Source organism: Pseudophryne corroboree, chromosome 1 (assembly GCF_028390025.1).
Source record: "Pseudophryne corroboree isolate aPseCor3 chromosome 1, aPseCor3.hap2, whole genome shotgun sequence".
Classification (NCBI taxonomy): domain Eukaryota; kingdom Metazoa; phylum Chordata; class Amphibia; order Anura; family Myobatrachidae; genus Pseudophryne; species Pseudophryne corroboree.
Window position 1 is genome coordinate 481,114,313 of NC_086444.1, and position 9,951 is coordinate 481,124,263.

Sequence of the window (9,951 nt, forward strand, 5' to 3'; positions counted from 1 at the left end):
GGCATTATTCATGCTACAAGAAGAAGTAATCCAAATTCCACCCTAAAAGATTACTTTGAGGCCTTAGATTATTAATTCGGAACATTATCCGATTGGTGTATGGAACAAGCAAGACTTCAGGATGACTTTCCGAATAGAGAAGTCTGCAATTCCTATGGAATAACAATGAAGGTGTCAACTCCTTTGATACTTCCGGAATCTAATATTACATACTCAGTAGATGATGCACCTCTCCTAAATAAATTGAACGATTGTTTCATCGGTAGTGATATTTCACAGGCAGAAAGAGAACAACTATTGCAACATCTCATTCATCGTGAATCTGTGTTCTCAGTTGGAGATTGGGATTTAGGGACAGCTACTGGCATTGAACATAGAATCAAACTACACAATGAGAGTCCATTTAGAGAACGGTCTCGTCGATTGGCTCCTGCCGATTTTATAATAATAATAATAATAATAATAATTTTATTTATATAGCGCTCTTTCTCCCATAGGACTCAAGGCGCTTAACAGATTCATAGCATAATATAGTACAGAAAATAATGAAGTACATTTTCATAAAATACAGAAGCATGAAGATACTAAAAGGGACAATTATGGGAATGCTTGAGTAAACAGAAAAGTCTTGAGTCTACTTTTGAAGGATTCTATAGTTGGGGCCTCTCGCACTGTGCGGGGAAGTGAGTTCCATAGAGTCGGAGCCGCATGACTAAAAGCTCGACCCCCAGATGAATTACGGTAGATTCTAGGTACTGCTAAAAGTCCTTCATCTACAGATCGCAGTAATCGAGTGGGGCAGTATGGGGTCAGAAGCTGTTTCAGGTACCTTGGGCCTTGGTCATGTAATGCTTTGAAACTCAGTAAGCCAATCTTGAAGATGATTCGCCATCGTACAGGCAGCCAGTGAAGGGAGTAGAGGATGGGTGTTATGTGGCTAGAACGGGGCTGGTTGGTTAATAGCCTGGCAGCTGTGTTTTGCACCAGCTGTAAGCGCTGCAATTCTTTTGCTGGGAGACCAAGGTAGAGGGCATTACAGTAGTCTAAACGAGATGATACAAATGCATGTATGACTTTTGGCATATCATCTGAGGGAATTAAGTGCTTGATTCTGGCTATGTTCCTCAGGTGAAAGAATGAGGATTTGATTGTGGCTGATATCTGATGTTTAAGTGTCAAGCCACCATCCAGGACAACGCCAAGATTCCGCACACGATCACTGGTCTGTAATTCTGAATCCCCGAGTGTAAGTCCAGTTGGTTGGCTATGCTGCAGTCTTGTCCTTTGATGTTGCGGTCGTATCATAAGGACCTCTGTTTTATCCGGGTTCAGTCGCAGCCAGCTGGCGCTCATCCACTCCTGTAGTTCAGCTAGACAGCCATTAAGGGTTGCTATTGGGTTATCAGTGCCCGGAGCAAAGGACAAGTACAGTTGTGTATCATCTGCATAGCAGTGGTAGACCAGGCCATGGCGCCTGATTATTTCGCCCAATGGGAGCATGTATACTGCAAAAAGCATGGGGGATAGTATAGAACCTTGTGGGACACCACATGGCAATGACACTGGTGGTGATGAGTATAATCCAGATGATACTCTCTGTGACCTGCCTGTGAGAAATGATTTGAACCATCTTAGGACTGTGCCATCCAGACCACAGAAATGTATCAGTCGCTCAATCAGAAGCCCATGGTCCACGGTATCAAATGCTGCCGAGAGATCCAGAAGGATTAATATTGAACAGTCACCTCTGTCTTTTGCCATCAGAAGATCATTTAACACACACACCAGGGCTGTTTCAGTGCTATGTCTTCTCCTGAATCCTGATTGAAATGGATCATAAATATCATGGGTTGTCAGGCGGGTTTCCAGTTGATTTGCAACGACTTTCTCAATAACCTTTCCTAGGAAAGGAAGGTTTGATACCGGTCTGTAGTTGGTCATGCAGTCGGGATCTAAATTAGGTTTTTTAAGAAGCGGTCTAACAATTGCTTCCTTTAGGGGTCCAGGAAAAATGCCTGTCTGCAAAGAGCATTGAACAATTTTTGTAAAGACAGGACCAATTATATCCATACAACCTATTAGAAGCTTGGTTGAGGCTGGGTCCAGATCACAGGTGGTGGGACGCAAAATCCGAGCAATTTCAGCAGTGTCCTTTACATCCACTGGATCAAAGCTGGTCCATGAAGGCAGGTAGCTTATATTGGCGGGCTTTGTAGTTTGGCACTCCTTTGATGGCACTGTGGAGATTCCAGCCCGGATGGTGGATATTTTATCTGCAAAGAAGTTTGCAAACTCGTTGCATCTTGCCTGATGACGTTAGGCAGCATTTGAAGCATCTATTGGAGAATAACATCATTGCAGATTCTGAAAGCTCTTATGCCTCGCCAATTGTGGTAGCTAGAAAGAAAAATGGAGATATACGTTTGTGTATCGATTATCGTACCTTGAATAATCGGACTTTAGTGGATCAATATACTGTCCCTAAAATAGAAGAAGCGTTGGATTGCTTACAAGGAAGCCAATGGTTTTCCATTCTGGATCTTAGATGTGGATATTATCAAATTCCGATGCATCCGGAGGATCGTGATAAAACTGCATTTATTTGTCCCATTGGTTTCTTTGAATTCCTGAAGATGCCCCAAGGGATTAAAGGAGCCCCAGCGACTTTCCAACGCACCATGGAGCAAACAGTTGGGGACATGTGCTACAGAGAAGTGATTGTCTACTTGGATGACATTATTGTGTTTGGTAAAACACTAGAAGAACATAATGATAGACTCTTGAAAGTTTTAGACCGATTACAACAACGCGGGTTGAAGTTATCAATAGACAAATGCAAACTGTGCCAGAATACAGTGACCTATCTAGGCCATGTTGTGAACCGAGAAGGGATATCCACCGACCCTGGCAAAGTGGAGGCTGTGAGGGGATGGTCTCGCCCAGTAAATTTAAAAGATCTACGCTCTTTTTTGGGTTTTTGTGGGTATTATAGGAGATTTGTACCCAATTATTCCAAAATAGCTAGACCCCTCACTGAATTAACCAAGGGATATCCTCCTGTGGTAAAAAACAAGGCCACCAAAAGTGCTATTAATCAAAGAACTTACTTTAGGCCACAAGATAATTTTGGGGATAGATGGACACCCGAGTGTAAAGCAGCTTTTCAACACCTGAAGTCTTGTTTAACCCAATCGCCAGTACTAGCTTACGCCAATCCAGAGTTACCTTATGAAGTACACAATGACACTTCTTTTGAAGGATTGGGGGGAGTCTTGTATCAAAAACAGCAGAATCAATGCCGACCCATTGCTTATGTCAGCCGAGGATTATCAAATAGTGAGAAAAACTATGCAGTGCACAAACTAGAATTTCTTGCACTTAAATGGGCAATCGTTGATAAATTCCACGACTACTTATATGGGGCCAACTTTTCAGTCCATACTGACAATAATCCACTTACTTATATAAATACAACAGCTAAATTAGATGCCACAGGTCATAGATGGTTGGCTGCATTATCCAACTACAATTTCACTTTAAAATATAAGCCTGGAGTTCGCAATACGGATGCTGATGCTTTATCTAGAATACCTCATTCCCCAACTACCAGCGATAATGATGACTGGGTGGAGGTACCTGCACCAGCAATTAGTAGTCTATGCCAGCAGATTTTAACAATAAACACACAGACCCGGGCAGCTGTTTGCACACTGGGAGCATCCGAAACTGCCCTTCCATCCCTGTACTGTTGGATAAATAAAGCCGAACTAAACCATCTGCCCATGATCACCAAGGAACAACTAAGACTGGAACAACGTAAAGATCCCAATATATCAGTGATAATTAAGTATATGCAAACCGGTCGTGTAACCACCAATTACAGTTCTCTGTCCAATTCTCTAAAGACTTTGATACAACAACGAAAGAAATTAATATTTCGACAAGGAATATTGTATCGCAAGACTCTTAAAGCTAATGGAGAAGTAAAGTTTCAACTGGTCCTTCCTTCAGTATTTGTTCCTTTAATTTTATCCTCATTACATGATCACCATGGCCATGTAGGTTATGATAAAACACAAGCACTTATAGCTGATAGAATGTATTGGCCTTTAATGAATGCTGAAATTGCCCAATACTGCAAAAAGTGTCGGAATTGTATTTTACGAAAAACTTTACCTATGCATGCAGCGCCTTTAGTTAATCTAAGTAGTACTGGACCATTAGAACTGGTATGCATTGATTTTTTATCCTTTCAAGGACCTAATGGACAAGACAGCAACGTACTAGTAGTAACAGATCACTTCACTAGATACGCGCAAGCCTTTGTGACCCCAAACCAAAAAGCCATAACTGTCGCTAAGACCCTATGGGAAAAATTCTTTGTTCATTATGGGCTACCAGCTAGGATTCACACTGATCAGGGACGTGACTTTGAAAGTAATCTCATTAAAGAACTATGTGAATGTTGTGGAATACGAAAGTCACGTACCTCCCCTTATCATCCCCAAGGAGACCCGCAGCCTGAACGATTCAACCGAACTTTATTGAATATGCTCGGAACCCTGGATCACAAGTCTAAAATGCAGTGGAAACATCATATAGTTCACCTTGTCCATGCCTATAATTGTACCAAAAATAAGGCCACTGGGTATTCCCCATATGTACTTATGTTTGGGCGAGAAGCCCGATTACCAATTGATATTAGCTTAGGAATATCCCCTAATAGTGTCATGTCCTCCTCCCACACTCAATATGTCCGGAAATTAAGAAAAGAATTGAAGGAAGCCTTTGAAGTTGCTCTACAAGCATCTAAGAAGCAAGGAGAGAAGAATCAGAGATTGTACAACCAGAAAGTAGTTGAACATATCCTACTTCCAGGTGACAGGGTACTCCTTAGAAGACTTGGAATTCCAAAACGTCAAAAATTACTTAATAGGTGGCGGGAAACTCCTTACCGAATTGTGGAAAAGTTACCTGGTATTCCGGTGTATAGACTTACCTCTGAAAAAGGAGATGGTCCTGTACTTACCTATCACCGGCATCACTTGTTGCCCGTTGGACAGGATGTATGTCTCCCAGATGACCTAGACATGGAAAATAGCCCTGATCTGACTACTAGAAATCAGATTCCTTCAGTTACTTCTCCTATGTCTTTGGAAGAAAGTAGTGTGGATGAATGTCCAGCAACTGAACTAGGATATTTCTATAGTAATGAAAGTCCGAAAAGTGTGTCTATAGAGAAAAAATATATATCAGTCCCTCCGGTCGTCAAAGAATTATCACCGCCAGAAGAAGAAAATACAGCTGTTAAAGATGATTGGAGTGACTCTAATGATAGCCCCCTTCTAGATACACGAGGAAGTGATTCAGTTACTCTATCTCCCGATATGCCAGAGATAGAAACTTCAGGAGTTGGGGGAGAAAGAGGCAGTCCAAGACCCCAACGACTTCGTAGACCTCGAACTAATTTTACTTATGACCGGTTAGGATATCCAACTTATAAACCCCTCACCCTTCATTCCAAAATTGTCAATAGTTGGCCTTATTTTGGGTATACTGAACAGAGTAGAAATGTAACTATTTAGCTTATACATACTCGTTAAACTGTATATGTATGTAACTCATTAATTTTGTATAGAAAAATATTGTGGTGATCTTTGCAATTTAACCCAGATTCCGGTAGGTGTTGGTAATTTCCAGATCACCAGGGGGAGAAATGTGACCCTGACTGGTTAACATATGTGTACAAGCAGGACATATTAATATATATTGTACAAAGGACCAATATCTAATTGAAAATGTATATATATAACAGTATATGTGTTTATATACTCCTGATGTGGAGTAAAGGTTTGGTGAGGTAATTTGGGCTCTGTGGTGCTTATTGGTGAGCGGGAAAAAAAGCTTTTGCCTCGAGACTCTCCTTCAGAGACTGGTATGTACAGCTGTCTAAGATCACAGCTGGGGGGGGGGTACACGAGACATCACCAGGCTGTGGGTCCCGCGACCTGAGCGGGAAAGAGGACTGTTCTCGAGACCCTGAAGAGCGCAGTATAAAAAGGGGAAGACACAGCGGTTTACCTCACACTGGTGGTGCCCCTACGGTGAGCATAACTTCTCTCTCCTCCTGTCCTGCGTTCAAGAGCTGTAAACATTCAGCAGGAGCCGAGGAGAGGAAGGAGCCTCAGTCCGGAGGAAAGCGCACCTGAAGATCTGGATAGAAGAGAGGACGGCAGAGAGTGGAGGCGTGAAAAAGGGATTCAGGTGAAGAGGTTTGGAGACTGCGGCATACAAGAGCGGAGACTGAGAGGGCGATCACCGAGGGAGTACAACTTTATATGAGGTACATCTTGGTAAGAGAAACTCCCCTTCTGAACTCCGGTGCCTTGCGCTGCTCACTTCTATAGTGTCCGCTGTCAGTCCCGCTATCCTGACTGTACCGTGGCTACTGATTCCATATGCCGGCGCCACCCACCTCACCTACCTTTTCCGATAAGCCGCGCCTGAGCTCCGCCTAGCATAGCCGCCTCTCATAGTGATTAACATGAGGGAAACACCTCCGGCTCTCCTCTAAATATAAGCCGCCCCGTCTCCAGTCACGCCCGCCAGAGCTGCCTCTCCTAGTAATTACCGTGAGGGAAACACCTCCGGCTCTCATCTAATATAAGCTGCCCCCGTCTCTAGTCACACCCGCCGGAGCTGCCCCTGTAATATTAAACGTAAGGGAGCCACCTCCGGCGCTCTGTTAATATAAGCTGCCCTGACTCCATGTATGCTCTACGGAGCCGCTTCCTTAGTATTTAACGTGAGGGAACCACCTGCGGCGCTCCGCTAATAGAAGCTGCACCTGTCACCCCTCAATCTCTCAGGAGTCTCCAACTGCATTAGCTCCACATAAAATCAGCCTATTGCTCTCCTCCTGTTACAAGCCACTTGTGACAATATACCCGTATCATCGTCCTGAGCACTGGCAAGGGGCAGGAGCCCGTTGTGAAGACAGCTAAGGTCTGTGACAAATCTTCTTTATGATAAGACTGGTAAACTTTCACCTTAGGCTCCACCTCTCCATTATAGCACTGTGATTTTTGCTGCATTAATTGGAAAAGTGAGATCAGGGACAGCATGAGACACATCACAGGACTGGGGGTTCAGTTATTAAACATTATATTTAAGGCACTGGAATAGCCTAATAGTCCTCATACATACTGGATAAGCAAGAATATATGAAGAGAGCAGACCACCTAAAGTTAAACATTTAATATGACTTTGAATAAATGGCTGGGGGAGGATTTATTTGTCAAGCTGCAGTCCAGATTGTAGGAGATTCGAAGTCCTGATTCCAACGGAATAATTATACAACTCTTTATATGTATTAATTATACCACCTTAAATTCAATATAGCTCGCAAGTGGAGTGGGATAGCAGAGTAAAGGGAACTCTAGTGAAGAGAATTTGAAAGGGACTCTATGAGTTATTTCCCACTTGTGCTGAAGGAATGTTCGAGTTGGATACAATTACACTTTGTTATCACCAGTAAGAGGCCAGTGATACAAGTAACCTTTTCTCTGGAAGAGATACATAGTCAAGAGTTTCTAGTGGAACAGCAATAACTACAGAAATTGCATTAAATACCAACTCTATTAACTTTAAGTGGATGAAAACTTCCAGCCAAATCAATATATATATATTTATGCAGAATTTCTATTAAGGATTAGTATAATCCCAACCGGAACCGATATACAACAAAACATATATATGCATATATATATAATTTCACTGAAATAATATATGGATTTTATAGTATAATATAGTCTACCCAGGACTTGTGAAGGGTTAGGTATAAATGCATGTAATAGGGTTTACGAGAAATAAGATTATATGAATGAGTAATACCAATTATTCAAATGTATAACTGTTTGAAATATTAGAAGGTAGATAGTTGTAATATATATATATATCATTTTAATGTGTTGTACTTACATGGAAAAGTATACTATGTATAATAGTGTTATGTATTGGTAACTAAATATATATATTGTTCATATACAACTAAATCTATATTGAGTGGTGTTTACTTACCTGAAAAATGGAATATTGAAGAAGTTCAGAGGAATAGTAGGTATAGTAATAACTGTAATATATAGAATCACATACAGAAAGTTAAAAAAGGGTTTTCCCAAATTTACCTCTTAATTAGATAACAATATCTAACATAAATTTGGGTGGAGGCACAACAAAGAAGGTAACTATTTAGTAATCCCTACCCCCTTGGTCAACAATTGGGGTTACATACACTATGCAGCATTTTCTTTGATTCACATGGGTTTGGAGTAACGCCTTATGAGGATTTCATTTGAAAGTGAAACCAATTGGCCAATACGGTGCTGTCCACTCCATAAGGCTTTTACTGTCTGCATACGTGTAGACCACCTCTTTGGGTACGAGTTATTAAAATCATATAACTGAAGTCTAAGGAAATTTACAGTGTGACACTATGTCTGTGTATTTTGTTTTTTTTTGGAGGCATTGAGGAACATCAAGCAGCTACAATAGATCTTCCTGGGATTTTCAGTGAAGGACGCATTTCCTCTATGAACTCATAAGTATTGTGTGCGCTTCTGTATGGTGGTACTGTTGTATTTTCTCTTGTTGTTCAGAGTGTGGATGACACTTCTCCCACCAATATTGTAGCAGCCGTGGGCGCAACTGTGATATTCTACCCCTTTTTGTGTTAAGACCAGAGAGCTGTCTAAGGACACCAGGGACAAAATTGTAGAGCTGCACAAGGTTGGGATAAGCTACTCAACAATAGGCAAGCAGCTTGGTTAGAAGAGATCAACAGTTGGTGCAATTATTAAAAAATGGAAGAAATACAAGATCACTGACAATCTCCCTTGACCTGGGGCTCCATGCAAGATCTGACCTCGTGGGGTATCAATAATCTTGAGAACTGTGCAGAATCAGCCCAGAACTACACAGGGGGACCTGGTCAATGACCTCAAGTGAGCTGGGACCACAGTCACAAAGGTTACCATTAGTAATACACTACGTCGTCATGGAATGAAATTCTGCAGCGCCCAAAAGGTCCCCCTGCTTAAGCCAGCACATGTCCAGGCCTGTCTAAAGTTTGCCAGTGACCATCTGGATGATCCAGAGGAGGATTGGGAGAATGTAATGTGGTCAGATGAGAGCAAAATCGAACTTTTTGGTATAAACTCCACTTCCCGTGTTTGGAGGGAGAAGAACGATGAATGGCATCCCAAGAACACCATACCCATTGTGAAGCATGGGGGTGGAAACATCATGCTTTGGGGCTGCTTTTCTGCAAAGGGGACAGGATGACTGATCCGTATTAAGGAGAGGATGAATGGGGCCATGTATCGTGAGATTTTGGGCAAAAACCTCCTTCCCTCAGTAAGAGAATTGAAGATGGAACGTGTCTGGGTCTTCCAGCATGACAATAACCCCAAACACACCGCTCGGGCAACTAAGGAGTGGCTCCGTAAGAAGCATTTCAAGGTCCTGGAGTGGCCTAGCCAGTCTCCAGACCTCAACCCAATGGAAAATCTGTGGAGTTGAAAGTCCGTGTTGCCCGGCGACAGCTCCAAAACATAACAGATCTAGAGAAGATCTGCACGGAAGAGTGGGCCAAAATACCTGCTACAGCGTGTGCAAACCTGATCAAGAACTACAGGAAACATTTGACCTCTGTAATTGCCAAACGAGGTTATATAACAAGTATCGGGTTAAACTTTTTGATTGTCCAAATATTTATTTTCCGCAAGAATATACAAATAAATTGTTTAAAAATCATACAATGTGATTTCCTTGGTTTTTTTTTCAGATTCTGTCTCTCACAGTTGATGTGTACCTATGATGGAAATTACAGACTTCTCTCATCTTTTTAAGTGGGTCAACTTGCATAATTGGTGGCTGTCCAAATACCATTTT

General features: G+C 41.9%; 1 long non-coding RNA gene across 1 annotated transcript in view; it reads right to left on the reverse strand.

Moving 5' to 3' along the window:
• The window catches only part of LOC134908937 (uncharacterized), a 52,586-nt gene that overhangs the window by 36,710 nt on the left and 5,925 nt on the right, over positions 1–9,951 (reverse strand). The window contains exon 2 of the long non-coding RNA XR_010175821.1: positions 8,080–8,131. This is a non-coding gene — a long non-coding RNA (uncharacterized LOC134908937). The remainder of the gene's footprint in view (positions 1–8,079; positions 8,132–9,951) is intronic.